The sequence below is a fragment of the Phoca vitulina genome, unplaced genomic scaffold (assembly GCF_004348235.1).
Source record: "Phoca vitulina isolate PV1807 unplaced genomic scaffold, GSC_HSeal_1.0 scaffold8, whole genome shotgun sequence".
NCBI classification, from domain to species: Eukaryota; Metazoa; Chordata; class Mammalia; order Carnivora; family Phocidae; genus Phoca; species Phoca vitulina.
Window position 1 is genome coordinate 36117663 of NW_022589711.1, and position 24043 is coordinate 36141705.

Sequence of the window (24043 nt, forward strand, 5' to 3'; positions counted from 1 at the left end):
GGGGGGGGGGGGGGGACTTCAAGGGGCGAGGCTGAAATGGGCTGTCCAGAGGTGTCTGTGGCGTTGGGGCAGCGGCAAGAGGGAGTGTGTGAGTGTTGGTTCGCGCGCGCATCCTCCTGGAGTTGTGTTCTTAGGGTTTTTGTTTGTGTGACTGTGAGAGGTGGGGAAATGAACCCCTGGAACAGGTGGGAAGGGGCTGTAGAGAGGGGCAAGGAGCCCAGGCAGAATTTTCTGCTGGATTTCTGAAGGCCTTGCTTAACTTTCAGGGTGCCAAATGTTAATTAGCTCTTCCAGGTGATAGGAGGTTTTTGAGGGGGAAGGGGCGGCGGACTTGGAGGACTTCAAGGAGCCCTGGGGATTTGTTTGGGGGATGGGGGTGGCAGTGGCAGGGTGACTTGAAGGGTTGTTGTGTTCTTCCAGAGATGTGGCAGTAGAGCTAAGAATACCCAAACCACACACCAGCAATCCTAAACAGGCACTTTATGGGTGTGGTGGGGTATTCTGCCGCTCCCCCACCCCTTCTTAGCAAGTTCAGATGAGTTCGAAGAAGTTTTTGACTCAGAGTTACCTCTTTAAGTGGACTGAGTGAAAAGTATACTTGGGTTTCAAGCCCTTGTGCCACCTCCAAGTACCCTGTACCCGACTCACCTTTGTCACCTAGTTCTTTGTTCAGAACTTTGCAAACATTGAACATTGAATAAATGTAATTTTCAAAATTCTTGAGTGTGCAAGTGTTTTTGATTTATTCCACAGCTGGGCCCTACACGGCTCCGCTCTGTGATGGTTTTTTCATCCCTCTGATTACAGCCAATAAATCAATCTCCATTTCCTCCTGGTCAGTGTGGACAATATTATAACACAGTCTTGTTGGACTGAGGTGGGGGCTGGGGCCCCTATACATCTGGGTGACCTATTTTCTGAACTTCACTTAAGTGAATCTGAGGCAAGAGCTTGGCCGTTTTGAGGTGTGTAACAGGTTTCCCAGGAACGTTTCTGAGGTCTTATAATTGGCACTTTTTAATGGTCTCATAATTGAAACCCAGGTTACCATGGTAATCCTGAAGCACCTTGGGGTCAGTGGGACAGAGGCAGGGTGGAAACAGCAGTGGAGTTATGATTTTCTTGCCAGATGAGTTTTAGAGTGAGTTTATGTAAGAGGTAAAAATGAAAGAAGTTAAGAATTGCCTCATTGTGCCACTTGGCTGACACTGCCCCCCCCCCCCTTTATTTCTCAGTTTGACTCTTCAGGAGCCTGGAGGCTGTCTATTCCTGTGAAATCTTGAGGATTGAGCTGTCAGGCACTGTCCCTTTCATCCTCTTTCAAGAGATCTGAGAGGAGTAACATTGTAAGAGACATTTCCTCAGGAGAAATTGCCCAAGACACAGACATTGGCTTTACTCTGGACAGATTGCTAGAGGCCATGGTGGTTGGTCCCTTGACTGACCACAGCTAGGGGTGGGGGACAGAGGACCCGCTTAGCTGTGGATTGGTTGGCCAACTTGTGATAAGAGGGTGTTCCTTTCCATCCTTCAAATGGATTTGGAGATTTTCCTTTCTTTGAAGTGCTCTTTCAAGTGTTTGGGCTCCCAGCTCTCTTCTGCAACTTATCTATGATTTCCATTCCCTAAGAAGGAGTAGGGGATTTTACTCCTTAAATAATTCAGTTGACTTCCCCAGGGACCCCCAGGGCTTAAGCAAGAAGAGCAAGAATTGAGTCTGGTCACAGTATGCCACAAGACCTTAGGGGGTCTGGATTCAGACTTCAGCAAAGTCACTGATGGGGTTAATGAATAAGGGGTTTTCTCTCTGTCTTTCAAACAAGTGGGAAGAAGCTGAAGAAGACCCATGTGCCCCAGTTAATTGATGTCCAGTACTTTCTGGCCTCTTGAGTAAGGAAGTATTAACCTGGCACCAAAAGATATTATACATTTGGAGTCTGCTTTCTGGGGAAATAAGAGAAAGAGGAAGGGAGTGGAAATTGGGGAAGCAGAGGAAATAAAGTGATTTGTTACATTAAAAAAATCTCTTTACCTTATCATTTAGAACTTCTTGTCATATCCATACTTCAATTCAGCAAACATTTCTAGTACATCAGACCCTGGACTGGGAGCTTTCTTGCCCCAGGAGAAGAAGCTTTCTTAGTTAAAGGATGGTTTTCCAAACTAAACCCTCCCCCCCCCAATTTTTATTTATTGCACAAGCATCTACTAATAATTAAAAAATGTTCTTTTAAATGACCCACATTCCCATACTATAGCACAACTTGGTTTTGTTCCTCCATGCGCATACATACCTTTCACAGTTGTGATAAAAGTATAGATGTTTTTGTAGTCAACAGTGAAGCATCTAGAGATTTTTGTCCAAAGACTCACAGGGAACAGATGTGTCCAACCTACTTCACTATTGGTGGGAACAACCTAAATCCTAAGAGTGCTCCCACATGGAGCCTTCACATGTCATATGTTCATCATTCATGGGACCGAATCAAATATTTGGGGCCTGGTGGGGGGGGGAGAGTGGAATGGAAGTGGGTGTTTTTAATCTAGAAATCCATGTTTACAAAAAGCCTCCCTAAATAGGGTTTTTGCCTCCTTGGAGCCCTCAGGGTTGGTATGGGTAGGGAAGGGGAGGAGGAAGGTGAGAAGTCAGGTTTAGAGGCTCCATCTCCAGTGGCACTGCAGTGGGGTTTAGGGAACTTGGGTTGAAGCCCTGGCTCTTCTGAGGACCCCATTCACACTGACTCAAACCACTGAACTAACTCATCGATGCTTGCTTGCATCTCCACCGCCACTGTGTTCGCCATCCTCTCCAAGCTTGCCCCATCGTTCCCTTTTCTTTTCTTCTTCTTCCATCTATACCATCTTTTCCATGCCTGCTGCCACCGTGCTTCTTCACACCCTTGACAATTGTTGCCGACGCATGGCTAGACTTCCCACGGGCTACCTGTCACCACCCCACCCATCCTCCATCAGTCCCATAAACAAGTCACCACCCAACTTCAAACAGTCTAAGTTTACAACCCAAATTTCTTAGCCCTCTCACATGTGGCTCTGTCCCACCTCATGATAATATTCCTGCAGTCGGAGCCTTCTGCTCCAGCCTGAACCTGTCTAGTAGCGGACCCTTGATTTTTGCTGGGCTCATTCCTTGCTTGCTGCCTTAACACCCCAAACCCCTTTCCTATAAGCCTACCTTACTTTGTATGAGACCCGCTAATAATGTGTTCTTGAGAGATATTTGAATATTGTTGAAAATGGGCTGCTGGTTGCAAAGGTAATGGTTTTATTAAGATCAGACTTTTTTCAATGTAATCATTGTCCTTAATCCATGGTTCATTTCATTTCTACAGGGGACCAGGTAACTGAAGATTTAAGGAAGCCTAGGATCTTAGAAAAACTGCTTTTTCTGTTTTCTTATTTATAAAATGGATTAATAAGGAATTACTATGGTTTATAGCAATGCACCTTATAAAAAGCCAGTACTTTGGAACTGTTTGTTTTGTTGTTCAAAAGATAAGACACTTCTCTTTTTCCCCAGTCCCAGCACAAACTTCCTGGAACCCATGACCCATGAAGTCTTGTCAGCACTTACACCATCTGAGGGTAGCAGCAATGAAGTAGAAGAAGCAGGTGAGGTTTTCTGCCCACAGTCTAATACCTCTGGCCTATTGGGTCAGTCTTTTTTTTTCCTGTTTTGTGTTGCCTCTTGAGGACAGAGTGTTTCTCATCCTTTGGCATTAGAAGGGTCTGGCTCTGAGTGGAATCTGGACCAGACAAATTGGTTCTAGTTCAGTTCAGACACTCTTTCAGTCAGAGCTGGTGGTGACCTCTTTCCCTTGGGCTGGCTGTTTGAACCCTCCTTTCCTTCAAGAAAATCTGTTCAACATGTTGGATACAAACCATTTACTATGGGATTTGGAGTCTGAGGCTGCTGTAGAGAACTCCTACTTAGGTTTGGGTGAGGAAAGCCCTGTGTTTATGTCTCTGTCAGTGGTATTACGGCGAATGCCTTGTGATCTGCTATACTGGGCAGTGTTTATCTCACAAAACCCAGAGGGATTCTGTGTCATTCCAACTTTTGAAATAAAGTTGGGAAATAATTTCTCCTTTCCTAATGGTGAATTTGGCCTTATCTTCAAAGAAGGCCTTTGATGTTTGGGACAGGATTATTGGGCAGTAAGAGAAAATCATAGGAGACAGATCAGAGCCAGTAATACAGTCAGCCTCATTTGGTTGCCAGAGAAAATGTTGAGGAAAGTCTCAACTAGTTCTCCTGGTAAGTAACAGGAAAGTACATAACATGGCCTGGGTAAGTAGGGTTGAATAAAAAAAATAACTCAAAAGGAGCTGAACAGCAGAAAGTATGGCAAAGGAATGTTTATTCTTCTCTAAAATGAGTTTGGACAGCATTGGACAAGATGAGGGTGATGATGTATGTGTAGGCTGGAGCCTTCATCCTTTCGACAAACTTTTATTGGGCACTTGCTGTATGCCTGAGATCAATACCAGAGCCCACACCATCCAGAATTGCATTACTGAAGGGAAGGGAACACTGCAATACAAATTGTAGTGTTAAAGTACTTGGACAGGGTCAATTAAGAAAGACTTCTTGAGGGAGGAGAGTCAGTATCTCAGACTAAGTCTTAAAGCATAGATGGGACTGGCAGGGCTGAACTGTTCTTTGACTTCTGCCTGTACATGTTCATGATTTTCTCCCTGAAAATTTACTTTTCTTCAGCAGATGATAGACTCAAGTATTCTTGGAACAGGAGATTGCAAGTTCAGAGTACTTTTGTTAATTTTAGGAAAGTTAAAAACTGGAAGTTCCGCATTGAATACAGAATCTCAGAAATTTGAGTCTTAGACAGGATTCTAAAACTAGTTACTGAATAGCTGTCAGTGGGGTCCAGGGGTGGGGAGGAGAAATGTGTAATTTTTTTCTTCTTCCTCATCCATGTCAGATTTCAGCTGAGAATTTTAGAAACAACATGCCTGAATTCAGCTTTTTACCTTTCAGTTTCATTTGCCCTTTGTTCTCCGTGTGCATCAGGTTTGCTAACTCTGAAATCCTTTCCAGAGTAGCCAATGAGGGGACATTTATTTTAGGGACAAATAAAAGTCGCTGGGCTCTCCACTTGCCCAGGAACCTCCTTGGCTGCTGAGAGGTAACTATCACACAGGATGGGAGCTATAGGTAAGAGGAAGAGGGCCTGCGGAGCTGGCTGACGTTGGAGGCCCCCCCACCAAGCAGGGCTGGAATTGGACTCTGGAATAGAGCATTCCCCTACCTCCCCTGGCCCTGCCAATATTTTTCCAGAGTAGTCCCAGCCAGGTGCCTTTACTAGTCTGAGTTTACCTAACATTACAATCACAGCAAGTTTATTAGGTATGGGTCACAGTTAATTGGAGAGGAAAATTGGGGGGTTCTGGCTTTATTACTTTTCTATGAAAGCAGAGGCTGCTCTTAATTATTTCACAGATCATCCCTGCCACTTGACTCTCTTTCTGCCCTTAATGACTATCATCCCACAGTGGTGTTATGCTAGCTCTTCCTTTTTATGTACCTGTGTCCACGTGAGGGGGATTTCATAATGCAGTCAGTCAGCACAGTGAGTCCACAGAAAGCAATGGAAATTCATGGCTGTTTACCTCTGTCATTATGAATGGGAGTTTTGTAGTGAACAAGTTACATAAAAATCTACTGTGGTATAGCCAAGAGTTAGATTCTAATGACTCTTCCAATGTACAGGCCTTCTAAGCACTCACCTGCCACCCTTCCTTGACACCACTCAGGGTCTGCCATCGTGAAGGCTGTGTCCACTCCAGGTGAAAGCCCCACGGTCAGGTGCTTTTCATTCTCTAGCCTTGTGTTGCAGGGATGGAGGCTGGATGGTTAGGCCCGGCTCTTGCCTGTCTGGACTGTGGAAGCTTGCCAGCAAGTTTCACTGGGTGGTCTTTGACAATGGGAGAGAGGAGGGGTGGGGGAGCTCAGCTCTCCTGCCCAAAGGGGAACAAGAAGGTTGGCAGCCAATCCCCTGTCACTGAAACACCACAAAGGTCTTGAGCCCTGGTGAAAAAAAAAAAAAATGGAAAGGTTGCTGAGGGTGGTATTGTGAAGGGGTTCATTTTTGTTCCCCCGATTTTATAGACAGAGCCTTGTGTTTATGTGGCGAGGCTCCCTCAAGAGGGTAAGCACACAGGAGGGGCAGGTACTCTTCATCATGGGAGGGGAGAATTACTATTCTCACCCCATCACTCAGGGAATCAGCTGTGGACCTGGAGGGCAGGCTGAGGTCCGGAAAACCCGGTGCCAACAAGGCAGCCCCCCTGCCTCTTCTGTCCTTCTGGTGATGTGCAGAATGATAGCTGCCATTTAATGAGCACCGACTGTGTGCTGGGTCCTGTGCTAAAGCCTACAGGTATTACCCTGCACCCCCCACGTGCCCCTCCATAGTCCTGTGGAGACGGGCAGTATGATCCTGTTCTGCAGATAAGGGGCCAAAGCTTAAAGAATTGTAGTGACTTGTCCTGCCCTCACAGCTGGTAAGTGGCAGAGCCAAGATTTCATCGAAAGACTGCTGACTCCAAAACTCAGGCTTTGCAGGAAGAAAATACCCAGACAATCCCTCCCACTAAGAAGAGTCCTCTTGGCTTGGGGTGGGGGGAGTGGCGGGGAGGACTGTTTCTTTTGCAACTAACAAGTGTACCGGGCCGGTGGGGGCCTTGATGAGACTTGCCTTAAGAGACACAAGCTGACAACTGGGACCACAGCTGGAAGGCTTTGGCCGGCGCAGCAGCCGCACAGGGAAGCCAGGCTGTGTGGCACAGAGTGTGTCAGGCTTTGTAGACAGTTCTGAAAGCCGCCTCCTCCTGGGTCTCATCTCAGAACATGTCTCCTGCCTCTCCCATCTCCGGCACCCCCCTCCCCACCCCCGGACATCATCTGAATTGGCTGGCTGAGTCTCTGCGTCCACTGTAGATGCCGGCTGAATCCACTTGCTCCTCAGGTTTCTGCAAGTCTGATCAAGCAGGTCCTCTGTGCCCTCAGTGGGGAGAGGGGGAGAAGGTGCTTGGCCCAGCAGATACTTTTCCTGGTCAGGAGAAGTGGCAGCTTGCACAGAAAAATAGCCTGGGGAAGGAGGTAAGAGTTTTGACAGACAGGTAACTGCCAGGAGACAGTACCTCGCAGGCAGATACTCACAGGACAGCCCGCAGGAAGAATTCTACAGGCAGTTACCTGCAGGAGAGCGCAACAGACCTCTCCCTCCTGGCTGAGGGCAGTGGTGGAGGCTTGGCTGTGGAGGACTCAGAGCTGCCCTTAGTTCCGTGTCTTTCTGTGGCAAACGTGGACAGCCTGAAGCCAGGGGGTTCTGCTTTGCAGCGAGGAAAGACACAGGACACTTGGGCTTAAGAAACAATTATGTGACCAACTAGTTGGGTAACTGAGAGGAGTCACAGAAACTCTCTGGGCCTTTATTTCCCCCTCCCCACAAAGCTGCCTTTCAGAGCACTAGTAGGATGCAGAGAGCTAGCACAGGAGAACGCTTCTGATTTGGACTGTTTCTGCTCTCATCAGAAACCCAAGTCCTCTGGCATCTGTGCTCGCCCAGGATGAGTGAGGAGATAAGACCTGCTAGGGAACTGGCCAGAGGTCAGAGCGTGGCCATATGGGCTGCATCTGCTTCTGCCGTTGTGTCTCTGGTTTCTGAGGGCAGGGGCCTGGACTAGAGGCACTTCATCCTATTGCCAGAAACCCTTCCTGAGCTCCGGACAAGCTGTCTTTCTCCCTCTTGCAGGAAGAGGCAGTGGGGGTGTCTCCGGGTCTGGCGGGAGTTGGGGGAGGAAAAGATCTCATGGCGAGGGGATCCTGGTTAACATTCTTCCTGAGGGAGGGAAGAACAGAGGAGTCTGGGGGAGTGTCTGGAGCGACCCTTCTGAGAGGACAGAGTCTGGGGTGAATCTTACTAGAAAGTTGTTCAGGAGGAAACAGTATTTCGAGGGCCACTCGCAAGTTGGAGATTGTGTGGCATCCTGGTTAAGTGCGGGCTTTGGATCCAGAAAGGCCTGGATTTGCATCGTGGCCTTGCCAGTGCCTAGGTATATGACCCTGGGCTAGTTACCTGGACTCTGAAATCCCAATTTCTTAAGGTTGTTGTAAAGAGAAGCAAGAAATGGCATATAATGCATTTATGAAGCACATGGTGTGCATTCAGGAGAAGGCGGCTGTTGGGAGGAAAGGAAAGAGGAGTAGCGGGAAGTGAGGGTTACTGATGGATTGGACAGCTGGAAGGAGGAATAGGGGGAAGGCTGTGCCGATGGGACCCCCACTGCTCAAGGCTCTGCAGGGATAAAGGAGTGAGCAGATGGGGGACAGAGAGGAGCCCACAGTGGGACAGCCCTGCCCAGTGCACCCTCAGGTGTCCTCAGACCTGGTCAGTATGAAGAGAATTCCCACCCAGCCTCCTCCTCTGCTTCTTCCCAGTTCAGCATCTTCCATTCTGCCTGTGAGGCCGGAAACCTTGGCGTCAGGTTTGATTCTGTTCTTTCTCTCACACTCCACTTTAAATTGACAAATAATATTGGCTTTACCTTTAAAATACATCCAGAATCCTGCAACTTCTTACCACCCTGGTCTTCCACCACTTCTTCCCTGGACTATGGGACTATCGCAGTAGCTTCCTCAGGGTTCTGCCTGCTTCTGCCCCCACTCCCCTGACCTCCCTGCCCCTAAGTCTGTCCACATTGAGAAGCCAGTTTCAGCTTCCAACGGAGAAGCCAGAGGAGGTCACTTCTCTGCTCAGAACTCTCCAGGGGGTCCTGTTTAATTCAGAGAAAATTCTAAAGCCTTCAGTGCCCTCAGCCCCACCCCTTTCAGCTCTGCCTTCACCTCCCCCCTCCCCTTGGCCTCCTTGCTGCTCCTGCAACTCAGCTAGCTGAGTGACTTCTTTGCCTTCCTTAACTAACCTGAACCTAGCTGCCCTTTATTAATTCGTCATTCTCTCTCCCTTCAGCCTAATTTATTTTCCCTCGGTTATCACCTGCTGACAGGTATCCATTTGTCCATTTGCTTGCTGCCTGCTTCTCCTCCAGAATGAAAGATCCATGAGACCAGGGACTTTTTTTTTTCTCACTGTCTTTCCTGTGCCTCGATTAGAATCTAATATGTAACTGGTGTTCATTTTTACCCCCACTAGTCTGCAGGGCTTTTCTGAATTTCAAAAGAGGTGTGATATGAGTTTCCAACAAAATCAAATAATTACATACGGATTTATAGAAGAAAAATGCGTTCTGGGTATATGTAAATGGGAGTACGTGGGAGAGTGGTGCAGAGAATTCTAATAATATTTGAGCGTCTGGTTCAGAAATGCCAGGGAGCTGTGTGCTAGGCCACGACAGACTAGCCCAGTTCTTCCTTCTTCCTCAAGGTGACTGACTCAGGATGGTCCGTGGGTGTGCCCGCTGTCCCACCTGTAAGGGCGGCCTAAGAGCAGATGCCTGCTCCGGCCCGCCCTCATCACTCGTGTCAGAGGGGTTTGTGGAGCGTGTACTTTATGCCCAGCACGTGCTAAGCCTGGCTAGGCGCCTTCTCTCATTCCACCGAGTCCCACGGTCTAGTTGTTCACCTGGGATTGCCTCAGTGTGCCTCAGCTATCCATTTTGCTGCTCCCTTCGGGTATCACAGTGACCTGAGTTGAATTGGAGCTCTGTTGAATCGAGTTTGGAACCACAAGCCGGGGACATGAGGAACGTGATGCATTCGAGAATAGTTCAGTTCCCCCGACACATGAGGGCCGGGGGGGTGGTGTCAGGCCCCATGCTAGGCACGCAGGCCACAGAGATGGTCTCTGCTGCTGGAGAGCTGACAGCTGTGTACAGGGATAGCATGATTGGATGTGTGCCCAGAGGGGGACAGATCTGACTTCAAATTGCCTCTCAGTCACTTCTGACTTGCTTCTAGATTTAGAAGCCGAGGAAGAATAAAAATAGGGCTAAAGATCCCAGGAGGTCTTGTGCTGACAACAAATGTGCCTGAGAAATTATACTACCAAGATCCCAGACCCAACATCTACAGCATCTCAGGAAGTTGAAGGCCTGAGCTTCCTCCTTCAGTTTTTTATTTTTTTTCACTCTTAAAAATGAATAGCTTTTTTTTCTTGCAATTTTCAGTTTACAGAAAAAAATTAAGTAAAAAATACAGAGTTGCCACATACCCCTGACCCCAGGCCTGTTCTCCCCTAGAATTCAGATGTTGGTGCAGTACATTTGTTACAGTTGTAGAGTTGATAAGCCAATATAGATACGTTGTTATTAACTAAAGCACGTGGTTTACATTGACTATCTGTATTATACACTCTATGGGTTTTGACAAATGCATAATAACAACTATTCGCCATTGCAGTACCATACAGAATAATAGCTTCACTGCCTTAAAATTCCCTATGCTCCACTTACTAGGCCCGCTCTCTTTCCGTCCCCCAATCCCTGGCAACCAGCGCTCTTTATTACTGTCTTCATAGTTTTGTCTTTGCCAGACTGTCCTATAGTTGGAACCACACAGTATATAGTGTTTCCAGGTTGGCTTCTTTTACTTGGCAGTCTCCTCCGGTTTTAAACACGGCCTTCTGTCCCCGTCGCCTCCCCCGCCCCCACATGCACACATCCATCTGGAATAAAAGCCCTGTGCTGAGACCCACTTGACCAGAGCCCGCGAGTCCCATTCCTTCATCATCTCCCAGTGAACATGCCTGGCCCCGGTGCTACCGGAGTTTAGCCCAGGCTGGTGAACTGTCGGGAGCTGCCTGTGTTTTGGTTCCACATCTGGAGGTATCAGCTGTGCAGACCTTCCCATCCCATTCCTAACTAGAGACAGGAGGAGCACATGGGGCTGTTTGTCTTCCTCCTCAGTAGTTTGTTTTACTTGCTTTGGAGCCGGAGGAGGAGGGTGGGGAAGTGAGCTTCCCCCAGGCAGGCAGCACTCCTTCACACCCACATCCACTGGCCAGCCACATGTCCCCCAGCCTCTGCAGTCACTGCTGTCAGCCCTGTCCAGGTCCCGGTGGCGTCTGCGCTGAGCCCGGAGAGAGCACTGAGGCCTGTTTTGTGGTCATTTGGGAGGAAGACCAATAGGGAACAGAAAGACTGAGAACATTTTCCCTGCCCAGAAGGGCTTCTTTCCTCAGTCACCCTTGTGAGCCAGGATTCCTTGGGAGCTGGAGGCAGGCACCTCAGTATCCAGTGCACTCACCAGTCACTCCAAACAGGGAGGCCCTCTGGGGGAGTAAGTGCCATGATGATGGATATTCTAAGGGAAGTGGGAGGAGGGAGCTCCTCAGACCTAGGCCCCAGCTAGGGGAAGGAAAGTGCATGCGAATGGGTCCTGTGGGTCATTCGGTTGAATGAGGCTCAGAAGTTCCAGGGGCTGAGGAAAGGGGGTGTGCAAGGTGCAGAGAGTTACAGTCCTGGGGAAGAGGGACTGAAATTTAGACCCCAGGTTCCATTGCTCCCTGTTTGGAATAAACACAGAGCTCAGGCCAGCTGGTACCTTTGTACTCTGAAGGACGCCAGCCAGGTGTGTCAGAGTTCAGTGTGAAGGAGGATGAAGACTCTTTGGCCCCCTTGGAAAGTCAGCTTTTGGATGATGGAAATTCTATGCTGATGGTCCAAGTCCATACCGCCTCCTCCTCCGGTTTTTCTTCTTCATCCAGTCCACCATCCAAGCTGTATCCTGATCAGTGACTCACTAAAGGGCCCCAGGTCACCATACATTGGCTCTGCCTAGTTGTCCCCAGTGCAAGTGGAGACAAATAATACTTGTCCCAGGTTTGCCACTAAAATTGTGAGCGCTATTGTAATGGAGTGTTTAAAGTTCTTCAAGCTCTCTATGGGCAGGTTGTCCTTGACTTTGTGGTTAGTTATGCAATCAGGGTGTAGCCTCCTTGCCCCTTGTCTTCCTGAGTCTAATTTTAGAGCCTAGGAGGCTGTGGCAGTAATTACTGACACTCAACACAGGGGAAGCCTTGGCCCTTGCCTCGGTTTGCCCAAAGAAGCAGACAACAGAAAACTGCTGGGCTGTGTGAGTGTGGGCCCCATGTTCCTTACCAAATCCAGCCTTTACCCCTGTCTCCCTCCTAACATTCCATCCCCACAGGAGATACAGTGAGAGTCCTGAGAGAGAATCCCAGGCCAGCTCCTGTAGGTACATGCCAGGCAGAGTGTGCCTAGGAGCAGGGGCACTTTTCCCGAACCGAGAGATAAATACATGATCTGACAAAGCATTTGGGCTTGTTTTTTTTTTCTCCTGATTGGTGTGTGGAAGAAATCTCAGGAAGGCTGATTTTATAAATAGCCTTTATATTTACTAAAATATAAATTTATAAATGTAACGCATTTTTTAAAAAATCACCTTTAGCATAGAGAATGGCATTCTGTGGGGATCATGCCAGGACCTCCCAAGATGTGGTTGCCTGTTAGTATGGGATGCTCAGGGAGGCACAGCACAGGCCTTGTTCGATTTGGGGAGCTTCAGCAAGTGTTGGTAGAAGGAAGTCTCTGGTGCAGTCTGGGTCTTCTCTAGTACTTTCCAGAACAATATGCAGAAATCAGGGCAGGGTCCCAATTCCACCCACTGCCACTCTACTCCCCTCTTTAGAAAAAGCCAGCCTCCATGGTAGCGGAACAAGGAAGCTCCTTATTAACTAAGGTCTATCTGCTTTCAAAGTCAGAAAGTAAAGAGGAAGAGCATACCCAATTAAGATGGACTCCTAGGCGGGCAGAACTAATTTTCCCCACACGGGAAATTAACAAAAATGCCAGCACCTAACAGCCTTGGTCTGCATGGGGGGGAAGCAGAGAGACCTGTTTCTTTGCATCTCAGCCAAGATGGGGTGTGTTTCCCTGCCCAAGGATGGAGATTCTGACCTGTCTCCCTAGTGTGAAGAATGCCACCCTTTGAGACTCATGATACCTGCAGACTGCCTCTCTTGAGTCACTTACAGCAGAGGCCCCCAAACATGTTAAAACCATCAAATGGTGGCCTTCCAGTTGATCAGTGAACAGATTATTGAGCACTGTGCCTGCTGCCCACAAGACACTTCTAGCCTGGATTATGAGTATCTCTGAAATCGAAACCAGAGGTTGTTTCACATTGAATTGCATCATCCACATTCTCTCATTAGAGAAGTAAGTGCTTGGTCTGAGTAGGTGCTAGATGCTCACCATTATCATCATCATCATCATCATTATTACGTCGGTTTGAGATAAATTGCCGACTTAGAATTCTTTCCTAAGCCAATATTCTTGGCGCATTTGGCTATTTAAAAAGAGTTTTGTCAATTATGGTATGTTGGGAATTTTATAGTAGAGACATGGAGGCCCAGAGAAAAGTGATAGATTCAGAAGTCCAAGCCAGTTTTCTTGATGGTCTTTCACCTGGGCCTCAAGGCCTCTGCACTTGGTTAGTTCTGCAGCCAGAGAAGTTGGGGGTGTGTTGGTGGTGAGATATGCTCAGGGTCCTGGGGAAGGCCCATCCCGGACAGAGAAACCCCAGAAAGGAAACAGAGGGTGTGGGGTGCAGCCAACTAGCTGTGGGTCCCTGCACCAGAGGGCTAGGGGGATAGGCTCTGTAGGTCTCCTCTGGCTATGGCCAGCAGTTCCCTTTCAGAGATGGGGCTGCCTCTTTGGCCCAATACCGGGGAGCCTTTCAAGGTCAAAGAGAACACACCTTCCCCACCAGAACCTGGGCACTCACTGAAACTTGCTTTTGAAAATGCTGTTTGGCTTGACTGAGAGGACATCGGGTAGGTTGGTAGGTGGGTGGGTGGGTGGCATTGGGGTTTTCCTGGAAGTTAGTGTGGGATTGGGAAGGTTTGAGATGTTCTAGTTATCCTTTGAAAAAAACCAGTTTTGTTATTATTTGTTTATTTAAAAACTCTAACACAGAGAAGCAAAAGAACAGTATCATGAACAAATGTAGTAATCGGAAGGGGTACGTGCACCCCAGTGTTTATAGCAGCAATGTCAACAATAGCCAAACTATGGAAAGAGCCAAGATGTCCATCAACAGATGAATGGATAAAGAAGATGTGGTATATATATACAATGGAATATTATGCAGCCATCAAAAAAATGAAATCTTGCCCTTTGCAACGACATGGATGGAACTAGAGGGTATTATGCTAAGTGAAATAAGTCAATAAGAGAAAGGCAGGTATCATATGATCTCACTGATATGAGGAATTTGAGAAATAAGACAGAGGATCATAGGGGAAGGGAGGAAAAAATGAAACAAGATGAAACTAGAGAGGGAGACAAACCATAAGAGACTCTTAATCTCAGGAAACAAACTGAGGGCTGCTGGAGTGGTGGGGGGTGGGAGGGATGGGGTGGCTGGGTGATGGACACTGGGGAGGGTATATGCTATGGTGAGAGCTGTGAATTGTGTAAGACTGACGAATCACAGACCTGTACCTCTGAAACAAGATAGTAGGAAGGGAAAAATGAAGGGAAGGAAATCGGAGGGGGAGATGAACCATGAGAGACTATGGAATCTGAGAAACAAACTGAGGGTTCTAGAGGGGAGGGGAGTGGGGGGATGGGTTAGCCCGGTGATGGGTATTAAGGAGGGCACATACTGAATGGAGCATGGAGTGTTATACGCAAACAATGAATCATGGATCACTACATCAAAAACTAATGATGTAATGTATGGTGACTAATATAACATAATAAAATTAAAAAAAAATAAAATTAAAAAAAAAGAATAGTATCATGAACCCCATCTACCCATCACCCAGATTCAACAGTTATCAGGACAAAGGGTTTTTTGTTTTGTTTTGTTTTGTTTTTTAATATTGGTTTGTTTTCATTAGTATCTGTGTGCCAGATGGGACAAGGATGGATGCCACAAGGTTGCTCTTTCCAAAAGACGTGTGTGATCCAGTCTCCCCGCCCTCCTCACAGCAGCATAGAGAGGAAAGAACACCAGCCTGGGGCACTCGAGTTTGATTCCCAGTTGTTCCATGGTGCTCTGAGATGTTTCTGTGTTACTCCCTACCCGATGCTGAGCTCTTAGAGAAAGCCTGAACTCTGTCTTTGGATTCTGAAGACCTGGTATTGAATGGGTGTTCAATAAGCATTGATTGACTTGTAAGGCAAGTGATTGCATGAGACAGGGTGGGTTCCATCTGGATAGGTGCAAGTCATATGAGTGCTTAGTTCACCATTGGGGGAGCAGTTCACCCAAAGTGGGCAGATGGTGGGATTCATAGTTGGGTAGGGGGTGATTATCTGAACCCTGGGGGACCCTGAATGGGTAAAGGGTTGGCCTTCATCATTCTAGAGTGAAGGGGCTCCTGCTTTTGCCTAGAAAGAGGGAAAGAAGATTGTAGCAGCACGAGAGAACAGGAGAGAGTGAGACTGGGGCTGCTCTCCGCCTGGCCCCCAGATTCTGGAGCCTGCAGGCTGTGGGTGTGGCGGGGCAGGCTCTGAGAATGAGGCTCCAGCCCCAGACCCATTCCTCTGGGTGGCCACAGACAGCCCACAGGCCGCCTGCACCACCAGGCCTGCGTGTCATTCCAAGTGCTATTTTATTCACTGTGGCGTTGGCAGGGAACAGGGCTCCTTCGAGTGTGGGGGAGGGGGTCCACTTCCAGCCCTTGCAGTGCTGGGCAGCTCTGCTGCTCTGTGCCCCTCTGGGCAGGGCTGGGGACGTTAAAGGAGATGAAATGGGGCGTCGGAGGGGCATGAGGGCAGATGCTGCAAACACTTCCCCCTCAGCTCCGACCCTGGGTGTAGCCAGCAGGGGCCTCAGGCAGGGTAGGCCAAGGCCCACGACAGACCCCGGCCAAAGCCTCCAAGCCCTGCCTTTCATCAGTGACCTGCCCCGCCCGCTCCCTGCCTGGTCTTTTTCAGTTTAAACTTCCAGCCCTGTCCTCCCCTCCCATACACGCATGATGTGTGTGTTAGTGTTTTAATTTTTATTCTTGGCAGAAGTTAAGACACAAAATGGATTTGGAAGGAGATGAAACCAGTCTGGGTATATGTTGGGCAGCAGCAGCTTCATTCCTGGAGTGGGCGGGCCGTGGAGGGGGAGGGGTGGGGTGGGGACCAAGTCTCTAAGGCGAGGGTGGGAGCTATCTCCTCCCCTGCTAGGGACCAAACTGAAAAAGGACCTCTCTGGGGAAGGCCTGAAGCCAGAGGCTAAGCCGTTAACCCTTTGGGACATCGAAAAGACAGTTCCAGTGGAACCAAAGCCCTCTGGTCCAGTATGGTTTTAAGTGGCTGTGGTGGGAGCCTGGCTGGTCAGCACCTGTTCCACGCCCTGGTGGCCTGTGAGCCCCTGGAGACTGTTTTGCCTTTGTTAAGGGACTCATTGCTGCCATTTCAGGTTTTGATGTGCAAGCACTAAAATGTGCAAGTCTTCTGCTGACCTCCCAGGCCCCAGAAGTAGTGGTGATGGCCCCAGTCTGGCAAGGGTTACTGTGGCCCGAGGACCAGTTTGAACCTCCTTTTCTACGGTGGAGGCCATCTTGGCCCCCAAAGTAGGCGCTCTTTGCAATGGTGGCCTCCCCTTGGGGTTTTATTTCTCTGTGAAGAGGAGAAAACTAGGAATCTGGAAGTCCAGAAAATATTTGAGGAAATGTGAGAGAAGCTTTAAGAAAATGTTTTATTCTTTAAAATGTATTAAGATACTCAGTTTTTGGAATTGAAAAAAAAAGTTTTCGCTTTAAAAATTACACGAATTTCCTTAAAATAATTTAGTAGGTAACATTTTTATACAAAATTCTGCATTTCAGCCATGGCATCCAATGTAACCGAGGCACTTCTGATAGACATTCTGAATCAAAATGGCCCCCAAATCCATGGCAGGGACACCCAGTGGTTCCCAACCTTGGCTGTACGTTACAGTTTCCAGGGAAGAGTTGTGAAATACTGCTGCCTTGGCCCCATCTCCAGAGCGGGGCTTATATTTGTCTGAGGAGCTGCCCAGGGATTGGGGTGTCTTGGTGTCCCCAGATGATTCTTCTGGGCAGCCGGAGTTGGCAATCTTCGGTCTAATGCTTGTGTAAGTACAGAAGGAAGATGAGAGAGGCCAGATTAAGAAGTGGAAGAATTTTATTGTCTCTTGCTACATGCTGGTGCATATAACTTGGATCCAGACTCAAACCACTGCTGCCAACTTTTGGATGGGATTTGGGCACTCAGACCTCAGGACTGACTCTGAGTGCGGTTGGGGACAGCACATCTTTAGGAGTTGAATGCAGAGTGCACTGTGGAATCTGCCAAACCAATCCCTCCCAAAACATAGTAGCCAGTGCATGACTCCAACTCAGACTGACTGGTTTTTTCAGCCTTTCTCAATTCCTTCTTTGGAAAACAGCTCATTGTGTATCTGCTTGAAATGACCAAGGACATCAAGACCAACAGTCGGGAAGCAGAAAAGCCGTGGCTTTGAAGTCTTTACTTGAGCAAAATGCTTAATCTCTCTGAGCCTCAATTGCTGCATCTGTAAAATGGGGATGACAATACCACCTACTTCATAGAGTTGCTTAGAGGTTAGACAAGATAATGCATGTACGTTGTCTCACACATAGTAACTCAACGGTCAAGTACTTTCCTTTGATTTATACCAAGATTGATTATTTCTTCTAATTCTAAAGATCTGCCTTAATCCCATATCTCAACAAAACCTGGTATGTTATATTTATTAAATCTCGATGACTTTTAATTACATTTACAGATCAGTTAAATTAAGAAATTTGTAATTTAGGGGGAAAAAAGACTCTTTAGATGTTAATATGCCCAGCATGATAATTTCAGCAAACTGACTTCTTGATGGATACTTTATACAATTTACTAAACAAAGTAATTTCAGATTTGTAAAGGTTAACAGAATATTAAATGTGTTTACATTTTTTTCCATAACACTTGTCCATATAGTATGGAAGCAGCAGATCCTGGAATTAGAGGAGGTGTTCCTTATAAGCCAAAGTTGTTGAATGTTAGAGAATGGACACAGATATCTCTTCAGATATGATAATGGGGCAAAGAGCAGTCTTTTTATGGCCCAACGGGTTGTTGGGAAATGAAGTCCTCAGGCCTATGGGAAGATAAAATAGCAGTGATGACATACTATTTGACATACTAGCCTTTTTTTTTTTTTCCCAAATTTGTCTTTTTAATTACAAAAGTGATAACTACATAGCTAACCACTTTGAATATTTCTGAAGTATTTAATGTAAAAAGTACAAATCCCCTAATCTTCAGAGATAAATGATGTTAACATTTAAGTGTCTTATGGCCTCTGAATAGCTATATGCCACATATCATATGCAATTTTTTAAATTACAAAAATGGAATCATGCTGTTTTACAAGTTGCTTTTGGGATATGCTCCAGGAACCTCTTAGGCCAACATTTCCCAAAGTGTATTTGATGAAATTCTCCTCACTAATGGTACTCTGAGAAAAAAGAGTAGTGTGGTCAAATAAGTCCAGGCCTGTGGTTTCGTAAGTCCAGGCCTGTGGTTAAGTAAGTTCAGACTTCAGTGCATACTCTATCCTCCTCTTGGTGATTCACGGTGCCTAACAGCATATTAAAGGCTCTGAAAAGGCCTGCAGTAAAGGAACCTAATTAGTTTTTCTTAACATAGCATTTCCCTAAATTATTTTTGCCACCACATTTTTACATCCAGTAGATTTTTAGAAGTGCCGTTTTAGGCATTCCTCACTAACCTCTCCTCCACCTATTTCCCTCTGCCATCTGTGGTGTACTCTTGTGGGGGTAGGCAGGAAGAAAAGAGCTCATCCCTTCACTTAACCAGCAAAGACTTCTCATGCCCCTCCCGTGTGCCGAGCACTGCGATCACTGCTGGGGATATGAGAAGGAGCAAGCTAGCAGGCTCTCTGCCCTCGGAGACGTTGGGTTTCCCTCCCACGCTGCGATGGTGTTCGTCATACCAGGATGGCTTGCACCTGGGAATGGCAGCGCTTCAGCAGGGGATCCTCTCTGCAGCTGTTGGAGGCCACGAACAGCAGGCTAGCGTTATCCCCAGCCCCGCTGTTCCTGACCCTTCACGACGCTTCTCCAATTCCCCACGCTTTGCTCCTGCTATAAATAGTGGTGCCTGACCCAGCTGGCGAGCCTCCGTGTGTTTGTTTTCTCCGCGTGTGCCAGGCCTGCACCGGGGCCACTGTGCTTTACAAGTTGGGGAGAACTGACGGGAGATGGGGTCGGGGGCTTCCAGCAGAAGGCAGGGACTGACAGACAGATGGACTGGAGCATGCTTCAAGTCTCCAAATTGGTATTTATTTTAAGTTTTAGGCGGTTTAAAAGAGCTTTGTAATCGAGAAAGAGTGGGGGTGGGCTGCGGACTAAATGTGTATATTTGGGGGTCAGGGAGGTGGTGAAGAAAGTGGGTTTGTATGAGGTCAGATGGGAAAGAAAGTAAACTGTCATGGTTCTACAGCACACTCACCAGCTGGAGCTGACGATGTTTGCTGTGTGAGCAACACGTACGCACACACGTGTGTGGATGCGGGTCTGCCCTAGAGGCTGTGAATGCACATGCCCAGAGCGCGCAGATGGGGGTGTGTGGCGCCCGAGACACCAGCTCTTCTTAACCCTCTTGTTGACATACTAGGGATAGATCTGCAACAATGATCAGACTAATGAAAGTATTCCTAAAAGTAACCCTAGGGGATTATTCAAATTTATTAAATTGCTGTCATGTATTGAGCAACTATTTTGTACCAGTCATTATGCTAGATGGTTTACTAATGTAATGTGTTTTTTCTTCAACATCCCTGTGTGCGATAGATTTTATTGTCCTACATCAAAGTGGTTCCTTCTAAGTTCAGAGTAAGGGTTTCTGGTTTACAGGAAGGTCTAGGAGAGACCTTGTTCGTGTCACAGTGCAGGCAGATGCCAGCCGAAGAGTGCTGGCTCCTGATCTCCTGTCTTGGCCCTGACTTCAGCAGTTTGGCCCCAAGGCTTAGCTTTTCATGTGAACGCTTCAGATTTTCTGCCAGCACGCATGAGCCTGTTAGGAGTGGTGTGTGTGTTGGTGTTTGGGGGTTGGGGCTGATTTTGCCCAGCATTTGCTTGAATCAACCCTAGAACCACATAGACCGAGAAGCAACAGCCTGATTGTCACTCATTCTGGGTCACAGAACCTGAGACCCGCTGCAAGTCCTGTGGTGGGTGTGGATATGGGCCTGATGCCATTGGTTGCTTAATCATCAGGAGGAAGGGGCACAGAAAATGATCGCAGGTGACAGCTCAGTTGGAGTTGGTGGTGATTGTCACCTAACAAAGTAAATCAAAGTCTTTTCAACCCCCAGAGCTTCCTAAATGCCCAGCTTCTAAGGAAAAGCTCCCTCCTTGACTAGATGACGACAGTTCTTTCTGATCTTTGCCATGACCTTTCACCTTTGTGTCTCAGGTTGTTATTGGGTCACTCAACAGGTATTTGCTGAATACCTAGAACTGTTTTAGATGCTGATGACACCCTTGTGAATATCTTCACCATTCCTGATCCCTGAAGCCTTTGGTCCAGTAGCCAAGCAGACCGAAAATAGTGTGTTGGTACTTGCCCAGGAGAAGTGCGAGACTCTCTAGGGGAACAAGAGCTGGGTTCCTAACCACTGCCTGACACACAGCGGGTGCCAGGGACATGCCTTGAACAGAAGAGCATTTGCTCGGGTGCTACTTCTCCTCACATTTTCTTCCCCACCTCCTCCTTGGCAAGCCCACCCCCACCCACCTCATGCTTGGATGCTACAACAGGAAGGACCTGTGTCCTGCCTGCCTTCTCCACTGAATAAGAACCACATCCTGGTGGGAGATAGGAACAGGGATATCAGACACTCAAGCATCACCTTCCCCAATTCAAGCAAGCTCTGCTTTTGCAGCGAGAGCACCCTTGGCGGTTCATCAGAGCCAAACTCCAAGGACCAAATAGTCGGGCTTGGAAAAGATCTTGGAAGTTGGTCTTTACAGCTTAGCAAAGATTCGTTGAGTACCTACTATGTGTCCAGAAGGGAGACTTGTAAACAAGTTACGATACAGTGTGAGATATGACAGTGACAAAGCTGAGGCTTAAGAGATCCTCATTGGCCTCCCTCTATTAGCTCTAAGCCTCTTTCTTACCTTAACTGATGTACTTTGAGTTCTAGTACTATGCTGGGAATGAACATGGACCATAGAAAGGGGAACTCTTAGGACTCATGAAAGGGGCTGCGTTGGAGGACTGACCTTCTGTGCTGAGCAGGGCCTGAGAGAGAGAGCGAGAGAGAGAGTGTGTGTGTGTGTGTGTGTGCATGCTCAAGTGTGTGACACATTTCTTTTGTCAGTCCCCTAATGCCTTTGTTAGTGGGTCTGGTTCCTTGCCTGTACTTAGAAAAGTCTCTGGCTTATCTTTGATCTTTGCCTGAGGCCATGATGCATTTTAATTTTGGTATAATAGAAAGATGTTGTCAGAGCTGAAAGTTGACTAGGTTCCAAGCTGTTTAAGGATGGGAGGCTGCCTGTACCCTGTGTCAGTGTGTGGCACCTAGTGGGTACCCAGTGTGGGTTTGCTGACCTGACCCGCATTCTGCCCCAAGCCCGCCCCCAGGACCTGTACTTCTCATCATGAACTTGGGGTTGCCAGCTATACTCCCTGCTCTTCTCAGCATGAACACTAAGTAGAATGCCCTTGCTTGTCTTACTACGCTTCTGAGACAAATCCTGTTACCTTTCTGGAGGATTTGGGGAAGAAGCTATTTCTGCGGACTGAGCAGTGCTTGCTCTCCGGTGCACTTGCTGGCATATTTCCTATTCTTCTCAGGCCTCCATTTCTTTCAGGGGATACTTTCAGATAGAATCGCGTCCCAGCCTTCCCCTGAGCCTGCTTAGGACAGGTAGTAAGGGTTGTGTTTACACACTGATCACTTAAACAGGATCATTTTTCCTTTGTCCTAGGAGATAGGACATTAAGCTGTTAAGATCTGCTTTAAGTGATGTTCAGGCCCTAGGACAGGTTTGTTTATATACCCTGTTCGTGCTGTCTACCCATATTCTAATGAATTCCTTGTAGGTGGGCTCTTTTGTCAACTATGAGCACCAGAAGGTTTGGGAGTGGATGCTCCGGTTTCCTCTCCAGTCGCTATGTTACCATTTCACTTCATTGTTTACTTGTGTGGATACAGGCCTGGCCATAGGCTGTGATTAGAAACAGGTGGATAGGAGCCGGTGGCTTTGTTGTGGCTTTGTTCATTCACTGACAAGGTCAGAGGTGAGCTCCTTTCTGTGACTGGGCTGGGAGTGGGGGTCCGAGGAATCAGGGCAATGTTTTCCTCTCTGTAAACCCTTCTCCATAACTTCTGGTCCCAAATGACCTATTGTCTGATGGGGATCTTTTCCCCTTTCTCTCTGAACATGTAGAGACACTACGGAGAAATTATGATCATTATCGTCATTATCATCATCAAGAGAGTGCAGAGAGAGGGCATAAACAGGGTGAGGGAGAGGTGGTGGGGAGAGGTTATTAGCTTAAGTGATGTAAATGTTGAGTAGAGAATAAGAGGCTAGAAAGCAAGTCTTGCTGGAAACTTGGGAACACTGTAGCACTCTCTGTAGATCTCTTGTCCCACAGGGCTATTGTGAAGTTCTGTAAAATGCTGTATAGAATGTAGGTATTACTGCTTTTTTTCTTTTTATCAACAAAGAATATTTCTCGAACTTCTGAGGCATGTGTGTAGTACAGCAAATTTGCTTAATTTTTTACAGCATAGAAGGAACAAGCAAAGAGACGGTATCACATGTGTCTGGAGTTCTTAAAATGCAACATCTTGAAGTCTTAAAGTACATTAATCTAAAAGCCCACTCGGTGGCAGAGCCACTGTATGAAATTAGACTTCCAGTGAATGGCTTCCATGACACCTGTCCCCCCAAATTATTGCATGATTGCTATGTGCCAGGCTGCTTTCACATGCAGTCTCATTAACTCTTTGTAGCAGCTCAGCAAAGGAGATGTTATCATTTTCATTTTCACAGAGTGTAAATTGAGACTCCGAGATTAAGTAATTTATCCAAAGCTACATTCTACCAGGGGGTAGAAGTGACAGAGCTCGTATCTAAACCCAAGGCTCATGGCTTTTTAGTACCTGATCCTGCTGGGTTTCAACATTGTCACTTAGCAGAAAAGCAAGTCTATAATAAAAATTTGAGATGCCCCCTAAAATCCTCATGTGATAAAGCATCAAGAAGGGTTTGGATAACCTCTCTCTTCATCTGTAAAGTGGGGACAGTAACACTCCCTGGGTTGTGAATATTAAAAGTGATCAGGGTACACGAAGCCCCCAGTACTGGGCTTGGCAAAGAGTAGGAGCTCAACTTATTTAGCTGCCTTTCCCACATCTCTGCTCTCCTCCCCTCCTCCCCTCCTCCCCTCCTCCCCTCCTTTCCTCCTTTCCTCCTTTCCTCCTCCCCTGCTCCCCTCCTTTCCTCCTTCCCTCCTCCCTCCTCCCCCCTCCCCTCCTCCCCTTTCCCTTCCCCTTCCCCATGCTTTCTCTTCAGGCCCCAACCCATCCTTCTCTTTCTGACGACGCAACAGCTGTCTTATTTCTCCTTCTCCCATGCCTTTCTGCCTGTCTCCTTCCACCCTGGCCTCAAGCTTCAGGTCGTATTGATGCTGGCCAGATAATACCTTTATCTGGTATCCTCACAGTATCCTCCTAGATTAGATTCCTTGCCATTCAGTGGCTGCAGGAAGCCAGAAGTCTCAAGCTTAGTAGGGTGTTTGTTTTGGGAAGAGAGATAAGAAGGAAAACAAAGCAGGTCCTTGAATGAAGCCCCAAGCCATAGGAGCCTCTGCAGAGGCACTGACTTCTGTCCCACAACTTGGCACTCCCCTCCAGGGATGCCCACACTGATCTAAGGGCCATCTGATTTTGAAAAATAAAGGCCATGGTTCTAGTCCTTTGCCCCTAGAAAAACCCCTTGGTTCCACCACTGATAACTGTGTATCTTTCTCTGTGTATTCCTCCTATACGTCCAGGGCCAGA

At 47.5% G+C, this 24043-nt stretch overlaps 1 protein-coding gene across 3 annotated transcripts in view; it reads left to right on the forward strand.

The window, feature by feature from the left end:
* BOC (BOC cell adhesion associated, oncogene regulated) overlaps positions 1-24043 on the forward strand; it is a 70979-nt gene that overhangs the window by 1206 nt on the left and 45730 nt on the right. For all 3 annotated transcript variants that reach the window (XM_032406549.1, XM_032406551.1, XM_032406550.1), the window contains exon 2: positions 3539-3630. The gene's annotated coding sequence lies outside the window, so the exon portion shown is untranslated. The remainder of the gene's footprint in view (positions 1-3538; positions 3631-24043) is intronic.